Source organism: Magallana gigas, chromosome 1 (genome assembly GCF_963853765.1).
Source record: "Magallana gigas chromosome 1, xbMagGiga1.1, whole genome shotgun sequence".
NCBI classification, from domain to species: Eukaryota; Metazoa; Mollusca; class Bivalvia; order Ostreida; family Ostreidae; genus Magallana; species Magallana gigas.
In genome coordinates this window covers 75,062,278-75,080,120 of record NC_088853.1, presented here as the reverse complement: position 1 = coordinate 75,080,120, position 17,843 = coordinate 75,062,278, and the positions used below count along the sequence as shown (strand labels likewise).

Genomic DNA, 17,843 nt, shown 5'->3' with positions numbered 1-17,843 from the left:
GTTATTTTTGTAACACATTGACGACAGTTTACTTATTAAAATAAACATGTATTTTAACACCAGGTGTATGTGAACGCGATTAAAGCAAAGAGCACAAAAAGCGGAAGTTGAACGCGCTTGAGCGCACGGCAAATAATTCGCACGATGAGCGAATTGTGAGCTAAATCAAACATATGAGAATAATTGCGTTTTAAGAATTGTAATTCAAACAGAGTTGATTAATTACATACATTTATTAATTGATTTCTTCGATATTTTCCGTATGTATTAAGCACGAGTGTTATAAGGATTAAGCAGAATTTTTAAAGCATTGAACAACAGAGTTTATAAGAAATAACACAAAATAAATTAGATTTGCTTCAATTCTCCAGTGGCGTCGGAAACAAATTGAAATAGGGGCTAGACTTTTGATCAGATTAACACGTCAAAGTTAAATTTAAAAGTGTCCCCAAATCATTAAATTTCTAATCCGTGTGTGTGTGTGTGGGGGGGGGGGGGTGGGGGTAGTACAATTATAACAGCCATTTTCAATATCACTCTTAATTTCCTTATTTTCACCTCTATTCCTTACATTCTACCAAAACTGTGGAGGAGGCGAGCAGATTTGTGATACTTTAGCCCATCCCTGATGCTACTTGCCTGATAGTTATGTCAAACTTGGCAAAAAAAGTGGGGGTGGGCTCCCCTCGGTTCCGACGCTTATGCCTTCCTATGAGCTAGACAGTTAGATATTTTACAAAGTAAATGTTATTGTTATAGTTAACATTTTCTCCTTTTAAATGAAAAGAAAGTTATGGGAAACTTATCACACAGTGTAATAAGAACTTGATACATGTATATCATGTATATCATGATCATCGATATCTTGTTCTAAAATATCATGAAGCACCGTTATTTTTTTTTCTAATTAAATGTGATACTCAGCCTTTAAAAAAACATCGTCAGAGTAAAACCCGTTAAATCCTGTTGTTGTTGTTTTCAATTTGACTTCAACGGCTACATAAACACTCAACATATGCTAGTCTTTTACACACGTTCAACTGAACATCTATACATTCTCTCAACCACACACTAATTTGCATAAGCAAAATAAAAAGCTGATGCGATCCCCACTCGTAAAATAACTTTTGAAGGCTAGATTAACACGTCGAAAGAAAATCGCAAAGATGCATACTCATTCCAAATTTGGTCAGATAAGTTATACAGAGGAATTAAATCCGTCTTTTGATGAAAGCATACCAGTGTTAATGCGGTTGTGTTTGATGTCCTGTCTGGTCATTTGACAGAATACACCACCAGGTATACATTGTATATACATATACATGTATGCATGTATGATATACCTTGAAAACCTAGAAAACTAAACAAAAAATTGCATTTAATCTTAACTTTTATAAAAAGATCATGTGGAAGATCATTAATACCTCTTGGAGCCGATAAACATGTAAGGGCCCATTGCTCATTAAAATTCCTAGTTCAATTCAATTTTAAAAATAGTCCGTCTTCATTATGAAATTCCATCAAAATACAAGAGCTGAAACATATACACCTACTTAATATTTAACAGGACATATTTAGACAGGATAATGCTCCAAACAATATGCAACCTTGATACATGTACTGCCGATTTGTTTCAGAGGTTGTGATATTTACCGCTATATGTAAGAGAGTAGATGTGCCCCCTTCACTGGATATGTACATGTACGTTTGAGACCTACACATAAGGAACGCAATGCTAGTGGCATATACATTGCATATATGTGTATCATTTTGAATCCAACAGTAATATCGCTTGAAATATTGAACCATCAAATCAAATATTGAATTTTGAGATTTAAAAAAATTGTCCCTTTTACATGTAGGATTCAATTCCTGCTGTAGAATGTCTTTTGAAAAAATTATGTTTGCGATATATCGAGAACCTTCTGATTTTTATATCCTATAAGAGAGGAGATACAAACTTTATTTCAATGCAAAATGTTGAATCCCCTTTGATTTTTAATTCTTAACGAAGAGAGGCTACGATATTAAGTATTTTCACCCCCTCTATTCCGTTCTGGTTTTTTAATCTTATTGGAGAAGGGTTTCAAAATATTTAAGTTGCGATAAAAGGAAGCTTGAATTTTATATAAATTTGCTTCGTTTCATCTCTCAGTCTCTCACATCAAATCTGTCCTATACTATAGTCCATGTAAACTCAGAGAGTTTATCGCTAATCCACTAGTATCTTTTTGCAAAACATTAGTCAATTATTTGATTAGTGCCTCCTTCTTTTTTCAAATGCTTCCATGTACACCTCTCAACCTTTGCTCTGTATCCAGGACCACAGAGCAAACTACCTCCTATATATACACATGTATAGCAATAACAAAGATAGCAAGTATCATTTACATTTATTGAATCAATTGGTACATGTATATGAATTAATATTCGATCATGAACAAAAATAATTACAGAGGGGTGGTAGTCTGTAGGGTAAGTGTAAAATGCAAACTTATTAACGTAGAATACTCATGTGCATAGGCACTGACCCCCCCCCCTTCCGCTCAAGAAAATGAAATGGGATATACCGTATACATTTTTCTAGTACATAATTATGTAACGATACCCCATCTGTCAAAATATGCTGCAGTTTACAAAATGAATTAATACAACATATTTTATGGTGCTTGAAATTATCAGCTAATGCACAAATATATACAAAATGCAATTGTATTTGTACATGAACATGGATGAGTACAAGTAAATCAGTGCACACAGAAACCCATCTATGGTATATAATTCAAACAATATTGTTACTAGCTAGGTGTTTGTATTATGGCCCCAGGAGACTACTATATATATAAGTAAAAGGAATCAAAGAAAAAAATCTCTTCATATGTCCTTCATGACAATAACTGTAAACAAAGAGTGAAAAAAATCATCTTTATGATACAGTGTACCATACACCTGCTTTCAAGATCTAACCTAGATAAAGTAATACAGAATACCTATACACATATTCTCAATTCTGATTATATCCATGTCACTACATCAGCTATATATGTATACCTGATTAAAAGTCATATACATGTATTTATACATATACATGCATATGCATTAAAAACAACTGAGATGAATTAAATATATCTAAAGACTGTAATTTATTTTTTACTTATAGGGGCATCAAATTTTAAACTGTCTGACTTATATTTGTTAAATATTGCTTAAATGGTATACTAGGTTCATATTTGGCTATTGTGTTGACAAAGCTATTATCAACCACGTGTGTAAATTCAATCAGATTTAATATGTCTTCCCAGTCATCAAGAAGTCTTGTAAAATTCTTCATAACGATTCTTTTAGTAATTAGGTAGGAGTCCTATACATGTAGCTTGGTGCTGACCCTGGACTGTGGCAAAACTGAGACAGTGGACCACTGCTGCCTACCCACATTGTTGCTCAGAAAACCGGTACCTAGAAAATAAAAAAATTACAAAAAATCAATATTATAATTATAAATACTGACAATCAGTATTTCACAAACATAGCATTAATTTACATGCATATAATAGTTTTCTTAAAATGTTATTTTTATGTACTTAGTGATACATGTACATGAAAGACAGTACACTTAAATTTGCTTTATTACATGTAATATATATACAAGTAAATATAAGACTATGTGTATACCAAGCTGCATATAAATCAGAACAGAACTGCCAAGTTTTAGAATAGCTAGAGGTATAGCAGCCTCTTTCATAAAAAAGCTGTACACTTGTACATGTAGTATTTACTCTACAGTCGATGTAAATCAAGACTTAAGGTGGTATGGGACACTTTCATGTTGTGATGTACTATTTATATAGTTTTTTCCCAAACTGCCACCAAACAGCGTAGCGTAGTGGGTGGTTAGATGGTTAACTTTTTTAAAACATACATGTAAATTTTGATTAAATATATGGTAAAATTTGAAAATTCTAAACAGGTTAAAGTATTATAATTACATGCTTTTAATACTGACAGATGTCACATACATGTAAATTTTGATTAAATATATGGTAAAATTTGAAAATTCTAAACAGGTTAAAGTATTATAATTACATGCTTTTAATACTGACAGATGTCCAATTATTAAACACCTTATGGTGGTATGGCACACCTCCATTAATCTGGCATATTTCTGATCAAAATGAACAATAAATTAAGTAAGATTTTTTTCCCCCGAAATTTTAACCTAACAGCATTATAGCGCAATTAGTTAGAGCATTAACTACGAACCTGTCGATAAGTCATTAGTTCAAACCCGCTGGGGCTTTGGAACTTTAAACATTTCCAAAATTTTAAAAAATTGTTTTCTGGTTAAATATTGTGAAATATTATTTATCATAAGGTTGTCATAAATTTTGTTGTGAATGAATAAAAATGCAGAGGCTATAATAGACTGCTGTGGATTGTATGATACACTTTTTGTGCATTTCTACATATGAAATCAATAAAAATCATGCATAATAAATATTGATAATATCACCAGTATTAACAACAGCGTGTGTGTAAAGGAAACCAATGGTTTTATTATTGTCACAATATATTTCACTTAATAATGTATGATTCTATTTTAAGTTTATTACTATTAATACATTAAATCCATGAGAACTATCAAAAGGAATGCAGATCGTGACGTTAAAAAGTTAACTATGACATCATAATGATCATATCGTATGAAGTACAAACAAGTGACTTCAAGTAGCTCGCAGGTTTACTGCTTGTGAGAAAGCCTTCCCTGAGAACTGCTTGTGAGAAAGCCTTCCCTGAAAATTTATAAGATTTGTCTGTGTGGTTATAATGTTATAATGTTTCAAACACAGTGTCCATGATAAAATCATTGGCAACGCCATTTCAATGAAATATATATAGTAAATTGCATATCTTCAACGGAAAACACATTTCAGAACTACGATTCAAACTTTTAAACGATTTAGACGTACTTGATTGTACTCAACACAACAACAGAAGAGATAATGTTGAATCAATTCATAAAAAATAATCAATGTGTTCGCGGCCAATTTTTTGCAAAACAACTTCAAATATTGAAAAGATTTCGCAAAACCCTATATTATCATCATAACGTAAGCCCGACGTCATCATTTTCTTACGTCTGAGAACCAAAAAATAAAAATGAGTTGATTGACAAGACTAGCATATTTACTCATCATTAGAACATGTAAATACTCTGAGTCAATAAATGCAAAATTAATTACCATACAACTCTTGTCATAATTAGTTTGTAATCGCATACATTAATTAGCTAAAGCCAAATAAATTTTAATAGAACATCTAGTTGGATCATTGGTTGAAAATACAGAAGTTATAATTGTAATTAAAGAAGCGAAGCTTATGCAAACGATTTACGGTAATTTATTTTCTTGTCTAAATATGATTTTAAATAGAAGAGTTCCAACACACAATCATACCTTAATTATTAAACAAAATGTAACAATGTATGTCACCTGATTTTAAATTGTTAGCACGTGATAATTATAAATGTTTATATAAACTACATGTAAGCTTTTTGAGATATTTCCTTTTATGTTTTTAGGGATCATTTGTCATTTTAAAAAAAGATGTATGGGTTTGCTATGACCGATTGATGGTCAACACTTTACGTTAAATTCTATTGTGACATCAGCAAACCCGAGAGCTACGTTAAATCGGGAAGCCTTTACATACCTGCGTTTATAGTCCCATATCTGTTTTTGTACATGTCAGTCTCTCTCTCTCTCTCTCTCTCTCTCTCTCTCTCTCTCTCTCTCTCTCTCTCTCTCTCCCTCTCTCTCTCTCTCTCTTTCTCTCTCTCTCTCTCTCTGGGGAATTATGTTAGGAAACAGCATTTAAAATTTTGGACAATATGTGGATTTCATAGCATTGATAATTATACAACTGATGTTAAGCCGAGCTGTTCTGTGATTGGTTGAGCATTTAAGCTGATAACAATTTCTTATTTTAACAGGTCGTTTACTTTTGTCAAATACTTATATTATACATGCAATGCTTAGTTTGATTGCTCAAAATCATCAATTTATCATCAATCATTTAATAAATTAATCACATTATAAAAAAGATGCATGTGTTTATCAAAATCCAGCTTTGTATATTTTGCTAATACATTTATACTTCGATATGTCAAACACTGATATTTCAAATACAATGGATATGTCGAAGTGATTTTTAGGTCCACTGATAGTTTGACATAGGAAGTTTGACTGTAATTAAATTTAATGCATTAATGTGATTAATTTTAAGAATAATTTAACAAAAAGACATGTTTATTATTTTACTCTGAAAAGCTATTTTATCTATTTATGCATATTTCCTATCTTACTTTATTATCAATCTATTTTTTTCCTCTCATTTCCAATTCAAATTGTTTTATTTTGAAAAAAAATTTTGGGGACAGGTCGTGTACAAAAGATAACCACATTTTAAATGAATTTGAAAAACAATTTCAGTTAAGATTAGTTTTGATTTTTTATAATTTTATATAAATACCAAATCTTCGACTGTTAGAGTTCTTTCAAAATTTACAAAAGTCCATGTCATAGCAAACAAAACTTGGGTTATGGGCTATAATTAACATGCACTCAAATGAGGCTAGCTGATCTGATAAAAATTAACTAGTACTTTATTAAAGTTTGTTTTATTTTTTTTATTTTTTTTTTTTGGGGGGGGGGCATAAAAAAAATGAAAACTAATTTAAATGTTGCATGCTAAGTAATTCAAGTTAGGTAACGGGTTGAAAATTACTTTCAAACTGTTTACATAAGCCTGCTATACAAATTGAAATGATTTGAACCTCTCTGCTTGGAAGCTAACGAGAGAGAGAGAGAGAGAGAGAGAGAGAGAGAGAGAGAGAGAGAGAGAGAGAGAGAGAGAGAGAGAGAGAGAGAGAGAGGAACCAATGGACAGACAGACAAACTGAGAGAGTAAGACTACATATTGCTTTACCGGTACTTATATATAATATATGTATATTAATACCGTACTCTAAACAAAACTTTGTTTTAATCTATTTCTGGAAAATGACTTACCAGCTCAAGATAGGTTTAGTCCATTGATACACAAAGTGACATATTCACTTCTGTCCAGACTCCTAGTTTTTATTCTGCATTAGACCTCTTGAGAAAAATCCCATGAAAATCTCTATTCTTTGTCCAAATATGTGGATAAGATCCATCTTTGAGCAAGTATCAAATACTGATAAATCTGTTCAAATAAATAAATGGATGCATGTCAACATTGAAACTTTTTCCCTTACCATTTAATTAAATTTTTAAAAAATTAATTAAATTAAAACAGATTTTATTGTGTAATTCCTATTTCAAACATATTTGAAACATTAACTTCAAAGTAAATGTGTAAGTTATAACTTATATTGAATTATTTTTCAAAATGCCTTATTTTGAAGTATATTTGATACAGATTTTGAGGGTATAATTCTAAAAATGTAAAATGCAGGTAAAGGTAATAAATGATTTATATGTATAAGAGATGTCCATTTTACTCGGTTGACTTAGTCGATTAATTGGAGCATTAAGTCGAGCAATGGTTATAAGTACTCGTTGATTTATTTGAAACTGTGTGGGCTCTTTTAAAATCAAATAATGCTACTTATATAATAAGTAGCTTCCAGCTCCTGCACTATGTATCAAACCCTGACTACTATTTAGGCAAATACATGCACAAAGCACAACATAATACTATTGTTATTATTATGCCGACTGTTAAATATACTGACATGCTTTGCTATAAGTAGCTGTGACGTTTGAGTGTTGACTAGTCCCTAAAAATAATCACCGGAAAAGCAAGCGTTTGTTGTTTTTTTCTTCAAATTAATCAATTGATTTGATTGTTTATTTAATCAACAAGTTGTTGTAAAATTAAAAGTCAACAAAGGTTTATATGTTCTTTTCAAGAAATGAGAGACGTTTGACCTTACCGAGAAAACTCGAAATGTTTAGCAGACGAAATCTCATTGAATTTTTTTCTCGTACATTCATTATCAAGTGTCATTTAAAAAGCGGTTTTGTGGTCTCTCATGTAGAATTTCTTTGACAAATATGTTCAATCAATTTGTTCAAAAGTTTATCAGAAACTTTAACTTTAAAATTACCGTCAATAATGAAGTGTTTTAGAAAGATTAATAATTTTAATTGCTTGATGTCAGTCGTATATATCTATGTTTTTTATATATAGATACCGTCCATTCATTATCAGCTAATATAGCGTAGCGGTAACGCATTGGGCTTCATACTGGAATGATTGTAGCGTCGTGATTTCGAAACCCGCTGTCGTGCTTGGAAGTTTATCATTGAAAACATTTGCCGTGCTATGGAATGCACCTAAAGTTTTATGCTATAAGGCAGCAATGGCGTTCCATACCGTGCTCTATTTCGGCTATATGCTTACGCAATATAAATCTTTTGTATATTATGCGAAAATAAATTAGTATTGAATATATAACGACAAACTGACATAAGGCATAATAATGTCACATACAGTAACACCATGTCATAAACTCAAAATCATTGATAGTTTTAAAAACTTTTGATAATTCGCATCGGATGCATGATTTCAAATAAGTTGTAAAGTTATTGTTATAAAAATATTCATTAGCAAATGTCATAGCTTTTTATACCTTTTTCTTAATCTGATGTTTACACATAATTGAGGTCTGTCCATATCATCTTAGACAAATCAAATGTGACCTGTTTCATGTTATGTCATTGTCCCGTGCCAATCAAAGATTAATTATTAAAAAAACAAACGCCTGGAGATGACATCTTTGCAAGTCAATGATTTATGATCCATTCTGCTCCTCTTCACAAGGCAATGGTTTATCATAAATCCTTGACTTGCGAAGATGTGAGATTAATATATATACTGATATGATTAATACATTAATACTAAAATGATTATACAATTATCTAATCCAATACATAACTGATTTGGAGCGCTATTCTACTAGTACTGATTGATTTTATTTAACTGGAAGAGGGCAGAGATTGTTATGCTACGACATACTGGTATATGTCAGTGACACTGCATGCATGTACAGATTTATTTCTCTGATATCGGCAAATACCTGAATACTGGTGTGCGACCAGTTCTCATCGAGTACCATTTCTCGCCAGTACATTGTGATGTCATATATCAACATATAAAATCATATACGAAAAATGACATCACAATGTACTGGCGAGAATTAGTTGCAAGTCAGTACAGTTTTTAAACATTTCACAAGTTATTTCTGTAAAGGTAGTGAAAAGTATTATTTATTTATCAATTATATGTAAAGATGCATGAAATTATTTCCTAAATGTCATAAAAGGTACATGTAAAGCATATCATAACTTATAGGATCACGATGAAACATACTGAGCAGTATCTGCGACAGTGCTTGTTTTAATAATAAAAAAAGATGCATCTTTCCATAGATTGGATTTTCAAGAACACCTGCATGTACATGTATAAACAAACTATTAACTGAATAAATTAAAGACTTTACATTGAATTATAGGGCCTAGCATGAATTACATGTATATTGAACATGCAAAAGTAGATTCTTGTCAACATGGTCAAGATTACATAAGAATTAAATCCTTTCCACAACAAAGTGACAGCTTGTAGAGAAAATTCGAACAATTAACATAACAATAACAGCTGTAGGCAATTTTTTCAACGTGTTGTACATTTATAAAAACGAACGACCACCTTATAATAGGAATCATGTACTCACCAATAAAAAAAACCCAACTGTCCCAGACTCTTAATTTGATATATAATAGCTAGTCCACCTAAAATTTCAAAATAAAATTTTCTTCAGCAAACTTGCAAAACCTTGTTTCTTTGTCCATACCTTGACTAGAATTAAACAGCTTTTCATTGGTTGATGGTTAATAAATATGCAAATCATCTATATATGTTGGTCAAATTAAATTGGCCTTGTGACCAAAGGGTCATAACTCCTACTCTTTATAATAGTGAAATTACCTATGAAAGACAACTCCTCTTTTTATAGTCTTTTTCAAATGTAGGAATGATCCAATCTAGTTGCTGTGTCTAAAATAAATGAAATACCGGTTATGTGTTTTTTTATAAATAAAATGTAATAATATTTAATATAACCCAATAGATACATTTAACATTATACTACCTTTAAAGAATAAATTTCCGTCCTCAATGTCTTTGTTTATTTCTTGTTCCGTCAAGTCAAACACACTGCTGTCTGTCTTTTCTTTATCGTTCCAATACAAAACCTGAAAAAATTAAATAATTGTAATGTCTGTCCTTATGAAATGATATTATGAATATTAAAATCAAAAATTTAATTATAAAATTCATTTTTTTTTTAATATGACTTTGAACACATACACAAACATTTATACACAAACACTGACGTAGACAAACAAAAACATGAAACATTGAACAGTTTACTAAATTTTAAATATCTTTTGGATTCAGTGTTAAACATAATTACTCTTTTATTATTACTCTTTTATTAAGTTTACATAAAATTTAGTAACATATGAAATTGATATATATCAAAAAACATTAAGTAAGTAAAATGCTCACCATTGTATCATTCATGATTAATGAATTATATATCTGAGTAAATATGCTATAACTTTTAATGACGTTTTACATAAAGTAATAGTAATTATTTGTATTGGTTAGGGGAGTAGGATGTCATTTACACCATTTTTGTAAGAATCATGCAGTGCAATTTTGTGACTAAATTACTTTAAAAACTCCATTAGCATGGCTTAATATTTTTCCCTCCCACTGAACATCCTCGCCATCTTCGGACCAGGTATGTATAATCTCTCTACTGAGCAGGTCCATGGGAGAAAAGAAGGTTTCGCAGACAGATGTTTCAGTATTTTCTTTTCGTAAATTCATTAACATTAGCAGATTGTTTCTTAGTGTTCATTCGTCAAATACTTTTCCTTTTTGGCTAAAATTTAATAAATGTTTATGTTGTTTACTAATTTGAAATACTTTCTTATGGATGTTAATTTGTTTTTTCAAGGATGACAATCTGTCTTTTTTGGTTTTAATTTTTTGGAGTTCACTATCAATTTTACTTTCAGTGTCCCACAGTCCTTCTTCTCTGATGTGGTCTATGACTTTGTCAAGTTCGTCTTCTTTTTTCTTCTTCTTTCTTTTTATGTCCTCTTGTTTTTCTTTTAAGTTCGTGAGGTGTTTCCTTAATAAAGTCTGTTTTCTGTGTTTCTCTAAGGTCATAAATGTTCTGTTTTTTTCATGGTTTGTACAGTGATTTCTTTTTTCTCTTCCTCACTTTTGTTATTGAACCATTCTGAAGTTTTGTTGTTAACATATAATAGTTTACTTTCCACGGTATTATTTGATGACATTGAGGATGATTGTACATGATAATCAACCTGTCCCATCAACTGTTCTACACAAATATTGCTTGTGGGACAGGATGAACACTTAAAATATAAATTCTTTTGTACATTAAAATATTTACCATCTTTTAAAAAATCAGCAAATAGTTTTTCTACTTTGGATTTCAAAACAACACATAAACGTTTGATAAAAACACATGTTAAGTCATCATTAATAGGATATGTAAATAAAAATTCAGAAACAGTATCTTCTAATTCTTGATCTGGTCCTTCAAATAGTCTAATTTTCTGTCTTAAAGCCAATATAGGTTCTTTTGCACATCAATCTAAAACATGTAAAAATCTTTTAAAAACTGACCCCATTGATAAAATATTGTTCACCTCCATTGTTTTTAACCAATATGGTCCTGTTAATAATTTACATAAAATACCAAGTGCCCTTAAAATTGTTAAAATACATTTGTTTTGTAATGATAAAACAATAACATTCTGGACAAAATTACAAGAACTCTTTGATGATAAAATGTATTGAAGTAAAAGTTTGTGTATAAAAAAAGTACCAGCAGCATTATAAAAACAAACATTAAAACGATTTCCTCTTATATTCATTAAAGGAATTCTATCAATGCCCTGGCTTTTAAAATATAAATGAGAAATGTTTGGATCGCCAGTGCCATCTTTAAAAAAAAATTTGGATACACACCTTAAAATAAACATGGTAAATGGCTCTTTAGTAGAGCTGGTGTGCCCATCAAAATGAATATTTAGCTCTTTTTCAATATGAAAAATTTCTTCCAAACAAACCTCAGAAAATTGAAGAAGGGGATGTACTGAACATTTAAAAGATTGAACATCATGAGATATATCTTCACATAAAATACTGTTAACCCTCTGTTCTGTAGAACTCCTATCTGTCATAAAACATAAAACAGAATTAAAAATTTGATCTTTCTCCCTCTCATTATTGACAATATCATTAAAAATCTCATTGGTAGCACTCACATACGTCTCTCCCTTCCCATCACTCACTTCTCTCACACCTGCTGTCAAAACTTTCTCCCCAGTACTAATTTGAACTGCAAAAAAATGATGTCCTTTTTTGTAGTTGCATCTCTATGCATTGTAATGTTACTACTGTTTAAAAGTTCTTCATTCAAATGACATCTACTTAAAACACCCATTTCACTCGTTAAAACAGACGCAGTGCGCTTACTTGGTAATTTGTTTACACTTATATTAAAAATATCTAAAACATCTTCTTAAACAGGACCAATATGGTGAACACCAATATTTGTACTTCTAAAAAAATAATATAGATTTCTTAATTTATAATTATATGGACAACGTTTACCATTTTCTTTAAAATCTAAAACTTTCTTTACATGTACATAATCATCTTCATCTGCTACAATGTCATCTTTTTCAGCGATCAGATTGTCGATTTCACATTTGAGTTCTTCAATATAAGTATTTAGAGTCTTGCACTGAACTCCTTTGTCAACTTTATTATCCATTTCTTGTTGTTCCTTCCTCTGATATACATTCACTTTTTCTTCCAGTTTCCTCACCTTTTCTTTGGTTCGTTTCATTTTCTGGTTAATTTCTTTAATTCTATAGCCTCGGATTTTTTCTTTAAGTTTAATATTTTCCTTCTTGAGCTGGGATATGATAATGTCTTGTTCAGTTCTTGTTGTTATTTTTTCAGTGTCTGTTTCTGACGGTACACATGTGCTTGCTGGTTCTTTATTGGTTTTTGATGGACATTTGAATTCTTTCCTCTTATATTGCTCATATATCGATTTCTTACTTATAGATTTATTGAGTCTTTCAAATTCTTTGATAATTTTTTTAATTTTCCAATGTAAGCTGCTTTTATTTATTTGACACGAATCGATGTGCAGAGTTTGGCAGATTTCTTTATGGACACCATTCATGGAACCATTATGTTTTTTATATATTTGAACAACCTTTTCATTGGTCAAAGACATTGTGATAACGTGTGATGTTATAGAAAAAGAATTTTACCACATTTACGCTGTTTGAAGTTAATAAAAGCATAATTAATTTGTGATGTGACGTACACAAATACACATAGACATAGACAATGTACAAATACGTAGACACACAACATAAAACACATATATCTATATCTGTAAAATTACATGTAGTAGGAATTCTGTTAATCCATCAAAAATTGTTTAATATTTCTGTAATGAATAGTGTACTTTCATGAAACATATATAAGTTTAGCTTCAAAACATATGCATATGAATGTTCAGTTGTACGTGTACTTTATTTATGAAAATGCTTCATACTACATGTATCATACAAATATTACAAGATATTAAACAAGAAAGCATATTATATTGACGCAAGCGTCAAATGGGCCGCAGAAAATAATTATTGTATGAATCATCATTGATTGTTTACATAAAAACACACCAGAGAGAATAAAATAACGAGTTGGTTTACTAATTTTTATGGTAAATTTTAATATATTTCAGCAACACTTTTTGAAGTTTAACATTTTACTATTATTATTAAGAATCGATTTCGTTAGCATTTCTAACGGTAATTGTATATATATGACCATAATATGAAGTATAGGAGAACACATTGATTCGTATGTATTCTAATATAAAGTTCAACTCATCATTATTCTCTTAGAGATTATGTATTTCAAATCATTTCTATTTTTTGTTGCATTGTATTGAATTAAAACTATATGCATTAGGTTATATGATTTCATAATAAAATAGAAATGGATTATTTTAAAGGTACGTGTAAGATCATATGCTCATCCGGTAGAAACTGTACAATTTTAAGGGTAAAAATTAAGCCGGATAATTTTTTCGTAAATGGAAATATAAATCCTATCTACACTTCAGTTTATGAAGATAATCATGCATAATTAATTGCATGAGGTTCTCAAAAGTATTTTAAAAATAAGGTCAGCTCAAATTTTCAGGTTTTTCATATTTTTGCGTAAATAATTGATATTTCATGAATCAAATATATCATTTATATAAAATTTCATGTCATTCAGGTCTTCAGTATTTCAGGTCTTTAAGTTTGTCCCTATACCGATCCCGATACATTGTTTTGATAAGAATGAAAAACTCCGAAATTTTCCGAATAGATTCTAGTCTCGATAAAAACGCACATTACACGACAGAGTATGACCTACTATACATTTACAAGTAAAACAAAAAATGTGTAATATTTTTAAAGGAATAAAACATATTTCTACATGCAAATTTACTTTAAATTCATTAAAAAATAAGCATTATATCAATTTTATAAAAAAAAAAAAAAAAAAAAAAACTATCCCGCAGAAACGCAGTTACAATATCTAAATGTATATCAAATAACGGACCGCCTTCTGGCGGCCCGTAATAAATTGGCTTACATTATATGGAAAATTCTTTTCTTGAAATGGAAACTGTCCTTGACAAGCCTAAAAGAACGTACAAATATTACAAACAGACTATAACAAGGGGGAGGTAATAAAATGCAATTATTGATATAGGGAAACGTTTAAACTGTTATCGCAGAAAAGCGCAGCATTTAAAAAAAAATCTTTCGCACGGATACGTAGGTATATATTAGAAGAAGTTCATATGATATCCAACTAATTCCAATCTATGAGCAAATAACTATAAACTGTAAAAAATACATCACTGGTAACGAAAACAATAATTGTATTTTACTGTCACACATTGTGTTATCCAAATTTATTTCACTTTAAAAGTATACAAACAAAGTAAACATTAGTCTTTATCTATTCAACTCATTAAATCCAGTTGTCATTGTTCTAATTTATACTTACAGATAAAATTTTTGATATCGCCTATCGTGGTCGTCTCTGACCATCAAATATGGCCGTCAGGTCACAAGTAAGAGTTACCGTTCTTACAATAAAATGGCGTTAGCTGGACTAGCTATATATAATCTCCGAACACATGACTTCCTTCGAAAATATAAGTTTTACGGTGTTTAGACCAATGGCTGATTCGCCCCGGGTCATTTTATCCTAAATATTTTGATGTATACTTACTTGTACATTATCGCGGTGGTATCAGTTTCATGATGTGATTTATTCATATACGCTCAGAGTTTTGTTTTACATGTTAACCTTTTCTAAGAGGCATAATATTATGTTATTTATGTCTCTGTTCAGAGCGAATATGATATTTATTCCATAAAATTAAGCACTAGAGGAGGAAAAATAGCTTCTGTTCTCATATTTTGAAATTTTAGTGTTGTTGAGAAGTAAAGTTGAGATAAAACTTTGAATATTGTTACACAACATTGCATTTGATGATTATAATTTTTATACATGTACAATGTATATGTGTATATCTATTTTAATTTTTTGTTCCGTTTTAAATGTTGTTTTATTTACAAAGTAAACTTGTAGTCAAACACTTAGTATGGCATGTCCAGATGTAGTAAATTACATCGTAAATCTGGCATGTACAATGTATGTACATGTGTTAGTATATATATATCTCTATGAATAAACCTACACCATCTAAAAGGGTTACATAACAATTTGACCATGTTTACTATAGCTTTGTTCTAAAGCTTCTTTAAATTTATTTTGTTTTTATATTTAACCAATACAGCTTCTGCCTTCTCCAAAAATATGATTAATGAAATGCTAAAATTTCAATTCTAATCATTATTTCTGTTTTAATAACAACAACAACAACAACCCCCACCCCCCCCCCCCCCCTCCAAATACCATTTAATATATGAACTACATTATTCAAAGATAAAGCTGATGAATTGTTATGAATGACGTGGTAATACATGTACAAATTTGGTGTTACATGTATCCACAGCATGTATATGATTTATAATCAGCGAGACTTAGAGTCAGAGTGAGTGAATCCATTGCTTCAAAATGATTATATTAGATAACAACCTTGTCCTGTTTGTATCTGTCTTATGTTTATATCATTGATTATTTTTCATATTCTAACTGTCTGATCTTTGAACACGTTCACCAAAACTTCTTTTGACCAATAAACAAGCACATTGCATTGTAAAAAAAAAAGTTAGTAGCAAATTCACAAGGGACGAAAGCACCCGTTACCTATTTCTAAAGTACTCTGTCGATTTTAATCCATTGTTTAAAAAAATAGCTACATTGCTCATTTTCTTCAAGAACTAGACATTAAGTAAAGCGGTTTTCATAAAAGAAAACACAAATGCAAAATAGAATAATTATTACATTACTTCAATAGAATGGTTTTGCTGTATCGTCTGACCAGGTAAAACCATTGTAAAAACATCTGATTATATTGTATTGAAGCATAGTTTTACGAGAATAATCCTGTAATTCATTGTTAAAACATACTTAGCATTTATCTTCCTAATTTACTTTTTTCTCCTTACTTTCAGACCGTAGAAAGTTTCCATTGGAAACGGAAGACGTTAATCATATGAATATAAACACATGAGTCTAGATCTAGTGTTATATTTATATATTTTTTGTTATCTTTTGCCTTGGGCTTATATAATCCACATTTTTTTCAATGCTTATATATCTAAATGTAGACAATTTTAAACATCGTCTAGGTAAACAAACACGATATAATGAAAACACATTATCAATATTAGAATATAAGTCGTTGTTTTAACCAAGTGGGAATAAATGATGTAGATTTTAGTACAAAAATTATCTATTATAAATGTTTTACAATGTAAATATTTTGTTAATAGATAGAATCTATCCAGCTCGTAGTTTAGAAAAAGAAATACATTCGTGATTTGTTGTTAAAAAATAGTTTTAGAAGCGATACACGTGTATCATTAATTGATTTCTTAAAGCCATCATTCGAAACTAAATCATAGAATTCAAAAACTTACCTTTAAACATCACTGTGACATCAAATATTCAAGGAACAGGTCACTTGTAGGTCACAACATATTTCACTTCCGCCATTATAAACAACATCCGATATGACATTTGCGCATGCGCAGTTTTTTCTGTGTAAAGGGGGAAAATGGAGCATAAAATTTCACACACTCTGTGTGAAAAAAATTAGGAAATTGGTGTCAAAGAAACACTCATACTTTTTTTATTTTTTCTTGTGAAATTTAGTGAGAGGAACACGAAAATGACGTTATTTCAACTGAACACCTGAGTTCGGGTGTCCATTTGATTTTCAGGTGATAAGTTGATTGGTGTGTAAACTTGGTATTCGGCCAACTTCACAGGGCTTACAAACACACACAATCATACACTTTAACACATAAACTGTTGCACGCAATCACACACCCTAACGCATATACCGTTACATTCAACCACACATTTAACCACATATACCGTAACACACAATCACAGACTTTAACACAAACAATGTTACTTTCAATCACACACTTTAACACATCTTCGATTATACACAATCACACATTTTATCAAAT

General features: G+C 30.4%; 1 protein-coding gene and 2 long non-coding RNA genes across 5 annotated transcripts in view; 1 reads left to right on the top strand and 2 right to left on the bottom strand.

The window, feature by feature from the left end:
* Positions 1-17,843, top strand: part of LOC109618161 (uncharacterized) — a 451,180-nt gene that overhangs the window by 156,555 nt on the left and 276,782 nt on the right. The window lies entirely within an intron of this gene.
* Positions 2,377-17,637, bottom strand: LOC117687474 (uncharacterized). 2 transcript variants are annotated; one of them, XR_004600361.2, is made up of 3 exons: positions 17,286-17,637; positions 7,068-7,242; positions 2,377-3,456 (listed from the first exon to the last, which is right to left on the bottom strand). It is a non-coding gene; the product is annotated as an uncharacterized lncRNA (long non-coding RNA). The 2 variants fall into 2 exon arrangements; XR_010710868.1 differs by lacking the exon at positions 17,286-17,637 and adding an exon at positions 9,776-9,797.
* On the bottom strand, positions 9,813-15,356 carry LOC136272834 (uncharacterized). 2 transcript variants are annotated; one of them, XR_010710865.1, is made up of 5 exons: positions 15,238-15,356; positions 14,818-14,865; positions 10,193-10,295; positions 10,030-10,098; positions 9,813-9,833 (listed from the first exon to the last, which is right to left on the bottom strand). It is a non-coding gene; the product is annotated as an uncharacterized lncRNA (long non-coding RNA). The 2 variants fall into 2 exon arrangements; XR_010710863.1 differs by lacking the exon at positions 9,813-9,833 and having other exon boundaries at positions 9,943-10,098.